Source organism: Aythya ferina (genome assembly GCF_964211825.1).
Source record: "Aythya ferina genome assembly, chromosome: 8".
Classification (NCBI taxonomy): Eukaryota; Metazoa; Chordata; class Aves; order Anseriformes; family Anatidae; genus Aythya; species Aythya ferina.
In genome coordinates this window covers 258,203-277,428 of record NC_140304.1, presented here as the reverse complement: position 1 = coordinate 277,428, position 19,226 = coordinate 258,203, and positions in this window count along the sequence as shown.

Sequence of the window (19,226 nt, the reverse complement as noted above, 5' to 3'; positions counted from 1 at the left end):
TATTCCATAGCATCTGACGTCAGGCTAAACAATACATAGGGGTGGCTAGCCAGGGGGAGGGGGCCGGACTGCTCGGGGTTAGGCTGGGCATCGGTCAGCGGGTGGTGAGCAATTGCATTGTGCATCACTTGTTTGTACACATTATTAGTAGTGGTACTATTATCATCATTGTATTATTATTATTATTATTATTATTATTATTATTATTATTATTATTTTGTCTTATTAAACTGTCTTTATCTCAACTCACAGGCTTCACTTTCCATTTCTCTCCCCCATCCCAGAGAGGGAGGGGGAGGGGGAGCGAACAGCTGCGTGGTGTTTAGCTGCCGGCCGGGTTAAACCACGACACACCTTTTACCCTAACATAATAATTCTGTGAAGGCATTAATGCTTGATTTAGAACTGAATACGTTGCCCCATAGCAATAAGAAATTTCACTTCCATTCCTCCCCTAGCTTCATTATAACCAGTGGAGGATCCGCTAGGGTAGATTCCCCAGGTCCCCGTTATTCCTGTTGAAATCAGGGGTTGATTGCCCTAGGAAAAGGCTAGTCAATTTGTCCTCCAAAGCCAGGTCCAAACCGTTTTGTTTTATTTATTTATTTATTTATTTATTTTCATTACATTTCAGAGGTGGTCCAAAAATTCCATAGGGCTTTCTTTTAGACCTTGTTGGAAGCATATTCTCAATTCCCAATTCATCCAGGTTTTAGTATTTACTTAACCGTTCATGATTTTCAGGATGATTCGGGTCTTAGTGGGGGTCGGTCAGGGGAATGCAGTTGTCCACAGTTCCCTGAACGGTCCCATCAGCAATCTGAGCTCGCACATGAACTCAGGTTGTTTTAAGAGTGTACCTCTTTTCTGTTTCTGTGACAACTCTCTCGGACCGATCATGGTCCCTTTGCCCTAAAGGGCTAACACCCATGATTTTAAGATCTCTGCCTCGGGCAGAGGCAGAACTATTAACATTCCTACATCCTCTTTCCCTGCTCATTCAACTTCAAACACCTTTAACACTTTCAACAACCCTTTTAACACTTCCTTTATCTTTCTCCAGCCTGTACTTCTCTAATGCCAACATCAAAGGTTCAGTCAGGGGCCAACTTAATTCCCTACCTTTTCCCACCAAGATGCTGAAACATCAGTATACAACATTTCATCCTGTTCTGCTTCTCAAAAAACAACATTAACTGTAGCAAAATATTATAGTTTAAAGTTCCATTTAGGGGCCACTTTTCTCCACATTCCAGCTTATAAAGCGGCCACCACTGATTACGATATTTTATCAATGTTTTCCTGTTCACACTTCCACCGGCAGATCCTCCAATATCCTTCCAGTGACTTAAAACACATCCTAACACACTTTTCTTTAAAATTTCACTGCTTGTTTGCCCCCCCCAGTTTCCAGTTTACACTTTCAGAATACACACGTTACTTACAAAAGCGTATCACAAAACGTATCACTCACAAAAATACAGGCACGCAATATCTTTCAGTAGCGATGCCACAAAACTACTATTACCAGCAATATTGCCAAAATCACAGTAACAATAGTCAGAGTCAAATTCCACATGCGATTAGTCAGAAAACCGAACTGTGTAACACCGTAACGATATCTTTCTTATAACAATGCCACGAACCTACTATTACCACCAGGAAAATAGCCAAAATCGCAGTAACAATAACCAGAGTTAAATACCATACTCCATGAGTCAGAAAACCGAAATAGACAACACAATTCCAGATGGACCTTAAAGCGAGCTCCTTCCTTAAGGTCCCCAAACATGTACTTATGGTGCTAACCACAAAGTATATACCAAACACTGCCTCGCAGAAGATCACCTTCTGACTTACAGACAGTTCCAGATGACCGGTCTACCAGAAAACCAAACCAGAATAAAGAATATACTCACTTACAATGATGGGGTCCTTGTCTGCCTCCGCAGTGATCCGGTGAGTCGAGGAGTCCCTCCGGGAAATCCCGGGGGTACCCTAGGGAGTCCTGTTCCCAGCAGGTCCTGCAGTCCGGCAGAGAGGTTGTCCCATCTGGGTCGCCAAATCGATTCAAAGATCGAAGCCGAAATTCCTTTAAGTGGTATATTCTTTATTGCAGCACTGGATGCACGGGGGATCTCTCCACCTATCGTGCATACCCAAAGCAGAAAGCAGTCTTGAATTTATACAATCAATCTATCAATATTCTACAAGCACCTATACATATGCATTACCTATCCCCGCCTTCCCTCGCTTCTCATGCTAATTAGCCTTTTGGCACCTTGCGCCTGCGCAGAGCCTTCCAAGAATTGTGGGCAGGGGTCTTTGGGACGTGGGCAGGGGTCTTTGGGAGGAAGACCCCGAGTCTTCCTCACAGTGTACTTTTCACCTTTGGTCAGGAATCTGCTGAATTGGCATGTTTCTTAATTGCAAGAGCTGGTTGTTGCCAATTCTCCCGTTTGTTGTATCTTTATAATGAATTCCAATGTCCAGTTTCGAGAGTTATAGTCCTTACATTCGTTTCTCTGTCCGCCTGCCGCTTCCTTATCATGAGTTCCAGTGTCTTGTTTCGAGATATACAGTCCTTGTCTGGGGATTGTCCTTGCCTCCCCAATACCTCCTTAATCAATCCCCCCTTTTCTTTTCCCATGCAAATTCTTTTGCATCAGATACTTTCTTTATTTACAGTAACACAACAAAGCAGGCATCTAAACAACATGCACACAAATATTCCTAACACTACTAATACGATTAGAGCAATGAATACTTGTTTCAACCATTGGAAATTGGGCAACCAGGAGGTTAACTTAGTCCATAGTTCACTAAAACTCCATGAAAGATCATCTTTACTGATCTCATGTAGGATCCTGGTCTGCTTCCATATTTCTTCCAGGTCGGTAGAGATCCTTCCACTCTGATCTACATACATACAACAACTTGTGTTTATTACTGTACAGACTCCCCCTTGAGTGGCCAGTAACAAGTCTAGGGCCATCCGATTTTGGAATACTACCTGTGATAAACTAGATATCTCTTCTTGTTGAGCCTTTATAGCATCCAGAATTTTGTTTTCTAACTTCTCTATAATTGCAGAAATATTAACTATTGCCTTTTCCAATTCACTCACTCCTAACCATGGGATAAACCATCGCACAAAACTATGAAAAGGGGTGTGTCTCTCTACCAATGGATTGTTAATTTTTCATCTGATTCTCCGGATATGATTTCTCAAGTAACCTCGAGGCACTACATCATGTACTGTCATATTGGGGACTACCGCTCCAAGAGTGCAAGTTCCCTTCCAATTCTCAGGCAAGACCTTACGGGCTGTATCATTGCATAGCCAATATCACCCTTTTCCTTCTGGAACCGTCCAGCTGGTTGAATTTGCCCAGCCGCTAGTCGTACTAATATCAATTGTTCAATTACAAGATGTCTGATTTCCCACATAAGTAGTATCCGTATTTATACAATGCTGTTTTCCTATACCCTTAGGCGGGTTACACCTTTGTACACATACATAATAGGATTCTAACGGCATGAAGCTACTCACTTCTAGTTCCAAAACTGCTTAATATTTTCGACCCCAAGATGTGTTTTCCCACAAATTAGTCCAAGATAAGTTTGCAGGCAAGGGAATCCCAATTAACGATACACCCTTATTCCCATGCTGTGGCAGATGGGTGCATACCCAACAGTTCGTCTTATTAGTTACTTGAGAAATTGTTTGTATTAAGGTCAGGTGTAAGTTCTCATCCCAAGTTGCCCACCCCAAATCCGAGAACCGCACCCCTGCAATCATTAGGATCTGGAAAACCGTAATTTTGTTGGTCCAATTGGAGTGGTGGTCCATATCCTCGCCGGGGCCTTCTTCACCCTTGAATTGTGGATCCAAGCTGCTTGCTTCTTAATCTTAATGGCGGTGTGTGTTGTCAGTAATACTTGGTGTGGTCCCATCCACTTTCCTTCCATTTTTCCTGCACGGGTTGTCCTGAAAAAGTCTTTATATATATATAATCCCCGAGCTTAAAGGTGTGGATTGGTTGATCCAACCCTCTAGCCCTGGTCCCTAAAACAAATGTATGTACTTTATTTAATTGTTTCTGAAGTTCAGTTATATAAGCATATAAATATTCTGATCCTAACTGCGTTAGGTCCTCTCCACTAAATAGAAATTGCTATGGCCTTCCATATAAGATTTTGAAGGGACTCAAATTCCCTTTTATTCTAGGTTTAACTCTAATTCCAAGTAATGCTAAAGGGAGGGATTGAGGCCATGACAAATCAGCTTCTTATCCAATTTTAGCTATTTATTGTTTAATTAAATGGTTCATTTTTTCTACCTGTCCACTTGCCTGTGGTCTATAAGGAGTATGCAGTTGCCAATCTATCTTTAGAATCTTACTTATCTGGTCTACCACTTGTGCACAAAAATGTGAAACTCTATCAGAAGACATTGCTACTAGAATCCCAAAGCATGGTATTATTTCATTTAACAAGACTTTAACCACTTCTCTTGCTTTGGTTGTTCGACAGGGAAAGGCTTCAGGCCTTCCTGAAAACGTGTCAGTCAGAACCAGTAAATAATGATACCCCCCTTTTCTAGGGAGTTCTGAAAAATCAATTTGCCACTGTTGCCCCGAATAATTTCCTTTACCGATTATTCCAAATTTTATTCTATCCTTGGTATTGTGTAAGCAAATGCTACATTGTTGAGTTACTTGTTTTATCATATCGTCCCACTAATGTCTGACTCAGGCTCTTATGCAGTGTGCCAGCTCCCCAATGCGTTTTATTGTGTTCTGTAAGAACTATGGGCCATGTCAAACTAGAGGGTATTACTATGGGGTTATCTTTTAAATATACTCATCCATCTGGTTTCATTTTACCTTTCAAATCTTCAATTAATTTTAAGTCTTCTTTTGTATAATTTGGATATAGTTTGGATTTTACCGTCTGGTATCAAAGACAATGCCTTCACCTCAGTTATTTCAGCTGCCTGCTTAGCCTCTGCCAATCGATTTTCCAATTTCAAAATCGGTGTTCCCCTTTTGGTGTCCCTGACAATGCATGATAGCTACCTTTTCTGGTTGTTTTACAGCCTCTAACAATTTTAAAATTTCTTCAGCATACTTTGTGTTTTCACTGAGCGGTCAGCAATCCATGTTCTTTCCAAATTGCTCCATGAGCATGTACCACGCCGAATGTATATTTAGAATCTGTCCAAATATTTACCCTTTTTCCCGCTGCCAGTTCCAATGCTCTCGTGAGAGCAACTATCTCCGCCTTTTGAGCTGATGTTCCAGGGGGTAAAGGCTTAGACTCGATTACCTGCTGAGTAGTTGTTATAGCATATCCAGCTTTACGTTGCCTTTGCGTAACAAAACTGCTCCCATCCGTGAACCAAGTTTCTTCCGCGTCTTCCATGAGCTCCTCCTTAAGGTCTGGTCGGCTGGAATACACAGTCTCTAGAGTTTCTAAACAATCGTGAATCACAGCTTGTGCCGGAGCATCACTAAGAAAAGAGGCTAGATTCACAATATGAATTATCACAATTTCCACGTCGTCCTGTTCTACCAATATTGCTTGATATTTCAAAATCATCAATTCTTGTTTAAGTTGTTTAAAGACTTTTTGTGCTTCTCCAGTCCAGACTAACTTTGACTGGTTAATCTTTATCAATTCACATAGAGGCTTTACCAATAGTCCATAATTATAAATCCAAAGGCGACATCAACCTGTCATTCCTAAAAAGCTTTGTAGCTCCTTTACCATTTGAGGTTCTGGAGTCCGGCAAATGACTTCCTTATGTTCAGTTCCTAGTTCTCGTTGTCCTTCCGAAATGTCAAATCCCAGATAGGTCACACTTTGTTGAGCCAGCTGGACTTTCTGTCAAGAGACTTGATATCCATTTAAACCCAGAAAATTAAGACGACGTATAGTCCATTGAATCCAACTCCCTTTAGTCTCGGTAGCTATTAAGAGATCATCTACATATTGTAACAAAGCACCTTCAGTGTCCGGAGGTATCCATGTTTCGAGTTGCCTTGCTAATTGGTTTCCAAAAATAGTGGGGCTATTCTTGAATCCTTGAGGTAGTAATGTCCACGTAAGCTGCGTCTTTCTGCCTGAATCGGGATTTTCCCATTCAAAGGCGAATAGGTTTTAGCTTTCTGTGGCTAAGCCTAGGCAGAAGAAGGCATCTTTTAAATCCAGTACGGTAAACCAGACTTGACTATTCTTTAATTTAGTCAGCAAAGTATAAGGGTTTGCCACTACTGGATGTATATCCTCAGTGATTTTATTTATGGCCCTCAAATCCTGAACTAGCCTATAGCTTTTTCATCTGCCTTTTTAATTGGCAATATGGGTGCATTGGATTCTGATTCGCATTCAATCAATAATCCATACTGTAAAAATTGATCAATTATCTCTTTAATTCCTTTCCTATCTTCTGTCCCCAAAGGATATTACTTAACCTTAACGGGTTTCTCTCCTGGCTTTAATTTAATAATTATTAAGGTCACATTTTTAGCTCTTCCAGGGACTTCGGTAGCCCAAACTCCTGGACATACTTGATCTGTGATCTCTAAAGGTATTTCACTTTTAGGGTCAGTTTGTATTAGTGCCAAGCTTAACACATTTATTAGTTGTTCTTCTCCTGTTCTTAATTCCATTTTCCCTTTTTCAAAGACAATTTCTGCTCCTACTTGCTCTAATAAATCTCTACCTAAGAGTGCCCATGAGGAGCTAGGCATAGATAAAAATCTGTGTATGCCCCATTGTTTCCCTAATTTGTACTTCAAAGGTTCACAAAAATAAGCCTTTCGGTTACACCTTGTCCTGGTTTCAGTTAGAACAGAGTTAATTTTCTTCCTAGTAGCTGGGAGAATGCTATGTTTTGGCTTAGGATGAGAAGAGTGCTGATAACACCCCGATGTTTCAATTGTTGCAGAGCAATGCTTATAGCAAGCCAAGGACATCTCAGCTTCTTGCTCTGTCCTGCCAACAGGCAGGCTGGGGGTGCAGTAAGAGCTGGGAGGGGACAGACCCAGGACAGGTGACCCAAACTAGCCAAAGGGGTATTCCATAGCATCTGACGTCAGGCTAAACAATACATAGGGGTGGCTAGCCAGGGGGAGGGGGCCGGACTGCTCGGGGTTAGGCTGGGCATCGGTCAGCGGGTGGTGAGCAATTGCATTGTGCATCACTTGTTTGTACACATTATTAGTAGTGGTACTATTATCATCATTGTATTATTATTATTATTATTATTATTATTATTATTATTATTTTGTCTTATTAAACTGTCTTTATCTCAACTCACAGGCTTCACTTTCCATTTCTCTCCCCCATCCCAGAGAGGGAGGGGGAGGGGGAGCGAACAGCTGCGTGGTGTTTAGCTGCCGGCCGGGTTAAACCACGACACACCTTTTACCCTAACATAATAATTCTGTGAAGGCATTAATGCTTGATTTAGAACTGAATACGTTGCCCCATAGCAATAAGAAATTTCACTTCCATTCCTCCCCTAGCTTCATTATAACCAGTGGAGGATCCGCTAGGGTAGATTCCCCAGGTCCCCGTTATTCCTGTTGAAATCAGGGGTTGATTACCCTAGGAAAAGGCTAGTCAATTTGTCCTCCAAAGCCAGGTCCAAACCGTTTTGTTTTATTTATTTATTTATTTATTTATTTATTTATTTATTTATTTTCATTACATTTCAGAGTTGGTCCAAAAATTCCATAGGGCTTTCTTTTAGACCTTGTTGGAAGCATATTCTCAATTCCCAATTCATCCAGGTTTTAGTATTTACTTAACCGTTCATGATTTTCAGGATGATTCGGGTCTTAGTGGGGGTCGGTCAGGGGAATGCAGTTGTCCACAGTTCCCTGAACGGTCCCATCAGCAATCTGAGCTCGCACATGAACTCAGGTTGTTTTAAGAGTGTACCTCTTTTCTGTTTCTGTGACAACTCTCTCGGACCGATCATGGTCCCTTTGCCCTAAAGGGCTAACACCCATGATTTTAAGATCTCTGCCTCGGGCAGAGGCAGAACTATTAACATTCCTACATCCTCTTTCCCTGCTCATTCAACTTCAAACACCTTTAACACTTTCAACAACCCTTTTAACACTTCCTTTATCTTTCTCCAGCCTGTACTTCTCTAATGCCAACATCAAAGGTTCAGTCAGGGGCCAACTTAATTCCCTACCTTTTCCCACCAAGATGCTGAAACATCAGTATACAACATTTCATCCTGTTCTGCTTCTCAAAAAACAACATTAACTGTAGCAAAATATTATAGTTTAAAGTTCCATTTAGGGGCCACTTTTCTCCACATTCCAGCTTATAAAGCGGCCACCACTGATTACGATATTTTATCAATGTTTTCCTGTTCACACTTCCACCGGCAGATCCTCCAATATCCTTCCAGTGACTTAAAACACATCCTAACACACTTTTCTTTAAAATTTCACTGCTTGTTTGCCCCCCCAGTTTCCAGTTTACACTTTCAGAATACACGTTACTTACAAAAGCGTATCACAAAACGTATCACTCACAAAAATACGGGCACGCAATATCTTTCAGTAGCGATGTCACAAAACTACTATTACCAGCAATATTGCCAAAATCACAGTAACAATAGTCAGAGTCAAATTCCACATGCGATAAGTCAGAAAACCGAACTGTGTAACACCGTAACGATATCTTTCTTATAACAATGCCACGAACCTACTATTACCACCAGGAAAATAGCCAAAATCGCAGTAACAATAACCAGAGTTAAATACCATACTCCATGAGTCAGAAAACCGAAATAGACAACACAATTCCAGATGGACCTTAAAGCGAGCTCCTTCCTTAAGGTCCCCAAACATGTACTTATGGTGCTAACCACAAAGTATATACCAAACACTGCCTCGCAGAAGATCACCTTCTGACTTACAGACAGTTCCAGATGACCGGTCTACCAGAAAACCAAACCAGAATAAAGAATATACTCACTTACAATGATGGGGTCCTTGTCTGCCTCCGCAGTGATCCGGTGAGTCGAGGCGTCCCTCCGGGAAATCCCGGGGGTACCCTAGGGAGTCCTGTTCCCAGCAGGTCCTGCAGTCCGGCAGAGAGGTTGTCCCATCTGGGTCGCCAAATTGATTCAAAGATCGAAGCCGAAATTCCTTTAAGTGGTATATTCTTTATTGCAGCGCTGGATGCACGGGGGATCTCTCCACCTATCGTGCATACCCAAAGCAGAAAGCAGTCTTGAATTTATACAATCAATCTATCAATATTCTACAAGCACCTATACATATGCATTACCTATCCCCGCCTTCCCTCGCTTCTCATGCTAATTAGCCTTTTGGCACCTTGCGCCTGCGCAGAGCCTTCCAAGAATTGTGGGCAGGGGTCTTTGGGACGTGGGCAGGGGTCTTTGGGAGGAAGACCCCGAGTCTTCCTCACAGTGTACTTTTCACCTTTGGTCAGGAATCTGCTGAATTGGCATGTTTCTTAATTGCAAGAGCTGGTTGTTGCCAATTCTCCCGTTTGTTGTATCTTTATAATGAATTCCAATGTCCAGTTTCGAGAGTTATAGTCCTTACATTCGTTTCTCTGTCCGCCTGCCGCTTCCTTATCATGAGTTCCAGTGTCTTGTTTCGAGATATACAGTCCTTGTCTGGGGATTGTCCTTGCCTCCCCAATACCTCCTTAATCAATCCCCCCTTTTCTTTTCCCATGCAAATTCTTTTGCATCAGATACTTTCTTTATTTACAGTAACACAACAAAGCAGGCATCTAAACAACATGCACACAAATATTCCTAACACTACTAATACGATTAGAGCAATGAATACTTGTTTCAACCATTGGAAATTGGGCAACCAGGAGGTTAACTTAGTCCATAGTTCACTAAAACTCCATGAAAGATCATCTTTACTGATCTCATGTAGGATCCTGGTCTGCTTCCATATTTCTTCCAGGTCGGTAGAGATCCTTCCACTCTGATCTACATACATACAACAACTTGTGTTTATTACTGTACAGACTCCCCCTTGAGTGGCCAGTAACAAGTCTAGGGCCATCCGATTTTGGAATACTACCTGTGATAAACTAGATATCTCTTCTTGTTGAGCCTTTATAGCATCCAGAATTTTGTTCTCTAACTTCTCTATAATTGCAGAAATATTAACTATTGCCTTTTCCAATTCACTCACTCCTAACCATGGGATAAACCATCGCACAAAACTATGAAAAGGGGTGTGTCTCTCTACCAATGGATTGTTAATTTTTCATCTGATTCTCCGGATATGATTTCTCAAGTAACCTCGAGGCACTACATCATGTACTGTCATATTGGGGACTACCGCTCCAAGAGTGCAAGTTCCCTTCCAATTCTCAGGCAAGACCTTACGGGCTGTATCATTGCATAGCCAATATCACCCTTTTCCTTCTGGAACCGTCCAGCTGGTTGAATTTGCCCAGCCGCTAGTCGTACTAATATCAATTGTTCAATTACAAGATGTCTGATTTCCCACATAAGTAGTATCCGTATTTATACAATGCTGTTTTCCTATACCCTTAGGCGGGTTACACCTTTGTACACATACATAATAGGATTCTAACGGCATGAAGCTACTCACTTCTAGTTCCAAAACTGCTTAATATTTTCGACCCCAAGATGTGTTTTCCCACAAATTAGTCCAAGATAAGTTTGCAGGCAAGGGAATCCCAATTAACGATACACCCTTATTCCCATGCTGTGGCAGATGGGTGCATACCCAACAGTTCGTCTTATTAGTTACTTGAGAAATTGTTTGTATTAAGGTCAGGTGTAAGTTCTCATCCCAAGTTGCCCACCCCAAATCCGAGAACCGCACCCCTGCAATCATTAGGATCTGGAAAACCGTAATTTTGTTGGTCCAATTGGAGTGGTGGTCCATATCCTCGCCGGGGCCTTCTTCACCCTTGAATTGTGGATCCAAGCTGCTTGCTTCTTAATCTTAATGGCGGTGTGTGTTGTCAGTAATACTTGGTGTGGTCCCATCCACTTTCCTTCCATTTTTCCTGCACGGGTTGTCCTGAAAAAGTCTTTATATATATATAATCCCCGAGCTTAAAGGTGTGGATTGGTTGATCCAACCCTCTAGCCCTGGTCCCTAAAACAAATGTATGTACTTTATTTAATTGTTTCTGAAGTTCAGTTATATAAGCATATAAATATTCTGATCCTAACTGCGTTAGGTCCTCTCCACTAAATAGAAATTGCTATGGCCTTCCATATAAGATTTTGAAGGGACTCAAATTTCCTTTTATTCTAGGTTTAACTCTAATTCCAAGTAATGCTAAAGGGAGGGATTGAGGCCATGACAAATTAGCTTCTTATCCAATTTTAGCTATTTATTGTTTAATTAAATGGTTCATTTTTTCTACCTGTCCACTTGCCTGTGGTCTATAAGGAGTATGCAGTTGCCAATCTATCTTCAGAATCTTACTTATCTGGTCTACCACTTGTGCACAAAAATGTGAAACTCTATCAGAAGACATTGCTACTAGAATCCCAAAGCATGGTATTATTTCATTTAACAAGACTTTAACCACTTCTCTTGCTTTGGTTGTTCGACAGGGAAAGGCTTCAGGCCTTCCTGAAAACGTGTCAGTCAGAACCAGTAAATAATGATACCCCCCTTTTCTAGGGAGTTCTGAAAAATCAATTTGCCACTGTTGCCCTGAATAATTTCCTTTACCGATTATTCCAAATTTTATTCTATCCTTGGTATTGTGTAAGCAAATGCTACATTGTTGAGTTACTTGTTTTATCATATCGTCCCACTAATGTCTGACTCAGGCTCTTATGCAGTGTGCCAGCTCCCCAATGCGTTTTATTGTGTTCTGTAAGAACTATGGGCCATGTCAAACTAGAGGGTATTACTATGGGGTTATCTTTTAAATATACTCATCCATCTGGTTTCATTTTACCTTTCAAATCTTCAATTAATTTTAAGTCTTCTTTTGTATAATTTGGATATAGTTTGGATTTTACCGTCTGGTATCAAAGACAATGCCTTCACCTCAGTTATTTCAGCTGCCTGCTTAGCCTCTGCCAATCGATTTTCCAATTTCAAAATCGGTGTTCCCCTTTTGGTGTCCCTGACAATGCATGATAGCTACCTTTTCTGGTTGTTTTACAGCCTCTAACAATTTTAAAATTTCTTCAGCATACTTTGTGTTTTCACTGAGCGGTCAGCAATCCATGTTCTTTCCAAATTGCTCCATGAGCATGTACCACGCCGAATGTATATTTAGAATCTGTCCAAATATTTACCCTTTTTCCCGCTGCCAGTTCCAATGCTCTCGTGAGAGCAACTATCTCCGCCTTTTGAGCTGATGTTCCAGGGGGTAAAGGCTTAGACTCGATTACCTGCTGAGTAGTTGTTATAGCATATCCAGCTTTACGTTGCCTTTGCGTAACAAAACTGCTCCCATCCGTGAACCAAGTTTCTTCCGCGTCTTCCATGAGCTCCTCCTTAAGGTCTGGTCGGCTGGAATACACAGTCTCTAGAGTTTCTAAACAATCGTGAATCACAGCTTGTGCCGGAGCATCACTAAGAAAAGAGGCTAGATTCACAATATGAATTATCACAATTTCCACGTCGTCCTGTTCTACCAATATTGCTTGATATTTCAAAATCATCAATTCTTGTTTAAGTTGTTTAAAGACTTTTTGTGCTTCTCCAGTCCAGACTAACTTTGACTGGTTAATCTTTATCAATTCACATAGAGGCTTTACCAATAGTCCATAATTATAAATCCAAAGGCGACACCAACCTGTCATTCCTAAAAAGCTTTGTAGCTCCTTTACCATTTGAGGTTCTGGAGTCCGCCAAATGACTTCCTTATGTTCAGTTCCTAGTTCTCGTTGTCCTTCCGAAATGTCAAATCCCAGATAGGTCACACTTTGTTGAGCCAGCTGGACTTTCTGTCAAGAGACTTGATATCCATTTAAACCCAGAAAATTAAGACGACTTATAGTCCATTGAATCCAACTCCCTTTAGTCTCGGTAGCTATTAAGAGATCATCTACATATTGTAACAAAGCACCTTCAGTGTCCGGAGGTATCCATGTTTCGAGTTGCCTTGCTAATTGGTTTCCAAAATTAGTGGGGCTATTCTTGAATCCTTGAGGTAGTAATGTCCACGTAAGCTGCGTCTTTCTGCCTGAATCGGGATTTTCCCATTCAAAGGCGAATAGGTTTTGGCTTTCTGTGGCTAAGCCTAGGCAGAAGAAGGCATCTTTTAAATCCAGTACGGTAAACCAGACTTGACTATTCTTTAATTTAGTCAGCAAAGTATAAGGGTTTGCCACTACTGGATGTATATCCTCAGTGATTTTATTTATGGCCCTCAAATCCTGAACTAGCCTATAGCTTTTTCATCTGCCTTTTTAATTGGCAATATGGGTGCATTGGATTCTGATTCGCATTCAATCAATAATCCATACTGTAAAAACTGATCAATTATCTCTTTAATTCCTTTCCTATCTTCTGTCCTCAAAGGATATTACTTAACCTTAACGGGTTTCTCTCCTGGCTTTAATTTAATAATTATTAAGGTCACATTTTTAGCTCTTCCAGGGACTTCGGTAGCCCAAACTCCTGGACATACTTGATCTGTGATCTCTAAAGGTATTTCACTTTTAGGGTCAGTTTGTATTAGTGCCAAGCTTAACACATTTATTAGTTGTTCTTCTCCTGTTCTTAATTCCATTTTCCCTTTTTCAAAGACAATTTCTGCTCCTACTTGCTCTAATAAATCTCTACCTAAGAGTGCCCATGAGGAGCTAGGCATAGATAAAAATCTGTGTATGCCCCATTGTTTCCCTAATTTGTACTTCAAAGGTTCACAAAAATAAGCCTTTTCGGTTACACCTTGTCCTGGTTTCAGTTAGAACAGAGTTAATTTTCTTCCTAGTAGCTGGGAGAATGCTATGTTTTGGCTTAGGATGAGAAGAGTGCTGATAACACCCCGATGTTTCAATTGTTGCAGAGCAATGCTTATAGCAAGCCAAGGACATCTCAGCTTCTTGCTCTGTCCTGCCAACAGGCAGGCTGGGGGTGCAGTAAGAGCTGGGAGGGGACAGACCCAGGACAGGTGACCCAAACTAGCCAAAGGGGTATTCCATAGCATCTGACGTCAGGCTAAACAATACATAGGGGTGGCTAGCCAGGGGGAGGGGGCCGGACTGCTCGGGGTTAGGCTGGGCATCGGTCAGCGGGTGGTGAGCAATTGCATTGTGCATCACTTGTTTGTACACATTATTAGTAGTGGTACTATTATCATCATTGTATTATTATTATTATTATTATTATTATTATTATTATTATTATTATTATTATTATTATTATTTTGTCTTATTAAACTGTCTTTATCTCAACTCACAGGCTTCACTTTCCATTTCTCTCCCCCATCCCAGAGAGGGAGGGGGAGGGGGAGCGAACAGCTGCGTGGTGTTTAGCTGCCGGCCGGGTTAAACCACGACACACCTTTTACCCTAACATAATAATTCTGTGAAGGCATTAATGCTTGATTTAGAACTGAATACGTTGCCCCATAGCAATAAGAAATTTCACTTCCATTCCTCCCCTAGCTTCATTATAACCAGTGGAGGATCCGCTAGGGTAGATTCCCCAGGTCCCCGTTATTCCTGTTGAAATCAGGGGTTGATTACCCTAGGAAAAGGCTAGTCAATTTGTCCTCCAAAGCCAGGTCCAAACCGTTTTGTTTTATTTATTTATTTATTTATTTATTTTCATTACATTTCAGAGTTGGTCCAAAAATTCCATAGGGCTTTCTTTTAGACCTTGTTGGAAGCATATTCTCAATTCCCAATTCATCCAGGTTTTAGTATTTACTTAACCGTTCATGATTTTCAGGATGATTCGGGTCTTAGTGGGGGTCGGTCAGGGGAATGCAATTGTCCACAGTTCCCTGAACGGTCCCATCAGCAATCTGAGCTCGCACATGAACTCAGGTTGTTTTAAGAGTGTACCTCTTTTCTGTTTCTGTGACAACTCTCTCGGACCGATCATGGTCCCTTTGCCCTAAAGGGCTAACACCCATGATTTTAAGATCTCTGCCTCGGGCAGAGGCAGAACTATTAACATTCCTACATCCTCTTTCCCTGCTCATTCAACTTCAAACACCTTTAACACTTTCAACAACCCTTTTAACACTTCCTTTATCTTTCTCCAGCCTGTACTTCTCTAATGCCAACATCAAAGGTTCAGTCAGGGGCCAACTTAATTCCCTACCTTTTCCCACCAAGATGCTGAAACATCAGTATACAACATTTCATCCTGTTCTGCTTCTCAAAAAACAACATTAACTGTAGCAAAATATTATAGTTTAAAGTTCCATTTAGGGGCCACTTTTCTCCACATTCCAGCTTATAAAGCGGCCACCACTGATTACGATATTTTATCAATGTTTTCCTGTTCACACTTCCACCGGCAGATCCTCCAATATCCTTCCAGTGACTTAAAACACATCCTAACACACTTTTCTTTAAAATTTCACTGCTTGTTTGCCCCCCCAGTTTCCAGTTTACACTTTCAGAATACACGTTACTTACAAAAGCGTATCACAAAACGTATCACTCACAAAAATACGGGCACGCAATATCTTTCAGTAGCGATGTCACAAAACTACTATTACCAGCAATATTGCCAAAATCACAGTAACAATAGTCAGAGTCAAATTCCACATGCGATAACTCAGAAAACCGAACTGTGTAACACCGTAACGATATCTTTCTTATAACAATGCCACGAACCTACTATTACCACCAGGAAAATAGCCAAAATCGCAGTAACAATAACCAGAGTTAAATACCATACTCCATGAGTCAGAAAACCGAAATAGACAACACAATTCCAGATGGACCTTAAAGCGAGCTCCTTCCTTAAGGTCCCCAAACATGTACGTATGGTGCTAACCACAAAGTATATACCAAACACTGCCTCGCAGAAGATCACCTTCTGACTTACAGACAGTTCCAGATGACCGGTCTACCAGAAAACCAAACCAGAATAAAGAATATACTCACTTACAATGATGGGGTCCTTGTCTGCCTCCGCAGTGATCCGGTGAGTCGAGGCGTCCCTCCGGGAAATCCCGGGGGTACCCTAGGGAGTCCTGTTCCCAGCAGGTCCTGCAGTCCGGCAGAGAGGTTGTCCCATCTGGGTCGCCAAATTGATTCAAAGATCGAAGCCGAAATTCCTTTAAGTGGTATATTCTTTATTGCAGCGCTGGATGCACGGGGGATCTCTCCACCTATCGTGCATACCCAAAGCAGAAAGCAGTCTTGAATTTATACAATCAATCTATCAATATTCTACAAGCACCTATACATATGCATTACCTATCCCCGCCTTCCCTCGCTTCTCATGCTAATTAGCCTTTTGGCACCTTGCGCCTGCGCAGAGCCTTCCAAGAATTGTGGGCAGGGGTCTTTGGGACGTGGGCAGGGGTCTTTGGGAGGAAGACCCCGAGTCTTCCTCACAGTGTACTTTTCACCTTTGGTCAGGAATCTGCTGAATTGGCATGTTTCTTAATTGCAAGAGCTGGTTGTTGCCAATTCTCCCGTTTGTTGTATCTTTATAATGAATTCCAATGTCCAGTTTCGAGAGTTATAGTCCTTACATTCGTTTCTCTGTCCGCCTGCCGCTTCCTTATCATGAGTTCCAGTGTCTTGTTTCGAGATATACAGTCCTTGTCTGGGGATTGTCCTTGCCTCCCCAATACCTCCTTAATCAATCCCCCCTTTTCTTTTCCCATGCAAATTCTTTTGCATCAGATACTTTCTTTATTTACAGTAACACAACAAAGCAGGCATCTAAACAACATGCACACAAATATTCCTAACACTACTAATACGATTAGAGCAATGAATACTTGTTTCAACCATTGGAAATTGGGCAACCAGGAGGTTAACTTAGTCCATAGTTCACTAAAACTCCATGAAAGATCATCTTTACTGATCTCATGTAGGATCCTGGTCTGCTTCCATATTTCTTCCAGGTCGGTAGAGATCCTTCCACTCTGATCTACATACATACAACAACTTGTGTTTATTACTGTACAGACTCCCCCTTGAGTGGCCAGTAACAAGTCTAGGGCCATCCGATTTTGGAATACTACCTGTGATAAACTAGATATCTCTTCTTGTTGAGCCTTTATAGCATCCAGAATTTTGTTTTCTAACTTCTCTATAATTGCAGAAATATTAACTATTGCCTTTTCCAATTCACTCACTCCTAACCATGGGACAAACCATCGCACAAAACTATGAAAAGGGGTGTGTCTCTCTACCAATGGATTGTTAATTTTTCATCTGATTCTCCGGATATGATTTCTCAAGTAACCTCGAGGCACTACATCATGTACTGTCATATTGGGGACTACCGCTCCAAGAGTGCAAGTTCCCTTCCAATTCTCAGGCAAGACCTTACGGGCTGTATCATTGCATAGCCAATACCACCCTTTTCCTTCTGGAACCGTCCAGCTGGTTGAATTTGCCCAGCCGCTAGTCGTACTAATATCAATTGTTCAATTACAAGATGTCTGATTTCCCACATAAGTAGTATCCGTATTTATACAATGCTGTTTTCCTATACCCTTAGGCGGGTTACACCTTTGTACACACACATAATAGGATTCTAACGGCAAGAAGCTACTCACTTCTAGTTCCAAAACTGCTTAATATTTTCGACCCCAAGATGTGTTTTCCCACAAATTAGTCCAAGATAAGTTTGCAGGCAAGGGAATCCCAATTAACGATACACCCTTATTCCCATGCTGTGGCAGATGGGTGCATACCCAACAGTTCGTCTTATTAGTTACTTGAGAAATTGTTTGTATTAAGGTCAGGTGTAAGTTCTCATCCCAAGTTGCCCACCCCAAATCCGAGAACCGCACCCCTGCAATCATTAGGATCTGGAAAACCGTAATTTTGTTGGTCCAATTGGAGTGGTGGTCCATATCCTCGCCGGGGCCTTCTTCACCCTTGAATTGTGGATCCAAGCTGCTTGCTTCTTAATCTTAATGGCGGTGTGTGTTGTCAGTAATACTTGGTGTGGTCCCATCCACTTTCCTTCCATTTTTCCTGCACGGGTTGTCCTGAAAAAGTCTTTATATATATATAATCCCCGAGCTTAAAGGGGTGGATTGGTTGATCCAACCCTCTAGCCCTGGTCCCTAAAACAAATGTATGTACTTTATTTAATTGTTTCTGAAGTTCAGTTATATAAGCATATAAATATTCTGATCCTAACTGCGTTAGGTCCTCTCCACTAAATAGAAATTGCTATGGCCTTCCATATAAGATTTTGAAGGGGCTCAAATTTCCTTTTATTCTAGGTTTAACTCTAATTCCAAGTAATGCTAAAGGGAGGGATTGAGGCCATGACAAATTAGCTTCTTATCCAATTTTAGCTATTTATTGTTTAATTAAATGGTTCATTTTTTCTACCTGTCCACTTGCCTGTGGTCTATAAGGAGTATGCAGTTGCCAATCTATCTTTAGAATCTTACTTATCTGGTCTACCACTTGTGCACAAAAATGTGAAACTCTATCAGAAGACATTGCTACTAGAATCCCAAAGCATGGTATTATTTCATTTAACAAGACTTTAACCACTTCTCTTGCTTTGGTTGTTCGACAGGGAAAGGCTTCAGGCCTTCCTGAAAACGTGTCAGTCAGAACCAGTAAATAATGATACCCCCCTTTTCTAGGGAGTTCTGAAAAATCAATTTGCCACTGTTGCCCCGAATAATTTCCTTTACCGATTATTCCAAATTTTATTCTATCCTTGGTATTGGGGTTATTGTGTAAGCAAATGCTACATTGTTGAGTTACTTGTTTTATCGTATCGTCCCACTAATGTCTGACTCAGGCTCTTATGCAGTGTGCCAGCTCCCCAGTGCGTTTTATTGTGTTCTGTAAGAACTATGGGCCATGTCAAACTAGAGGGTATTACTATGGGGTTATCTTTTAAATATACTCATCCATCTGGTTTCATTTTACCTTTCAAATCTTCAATTAATTTTAAGTCTTCTTTTGTATAATTTGGATATAGTTTGGATTTTACCGTCTGGTATCAAAGACAATGCCTTCACCTCAGTTATTTCAGCTGCCTGCTTAGCCTCTGCCAATCGATTTTCCAATT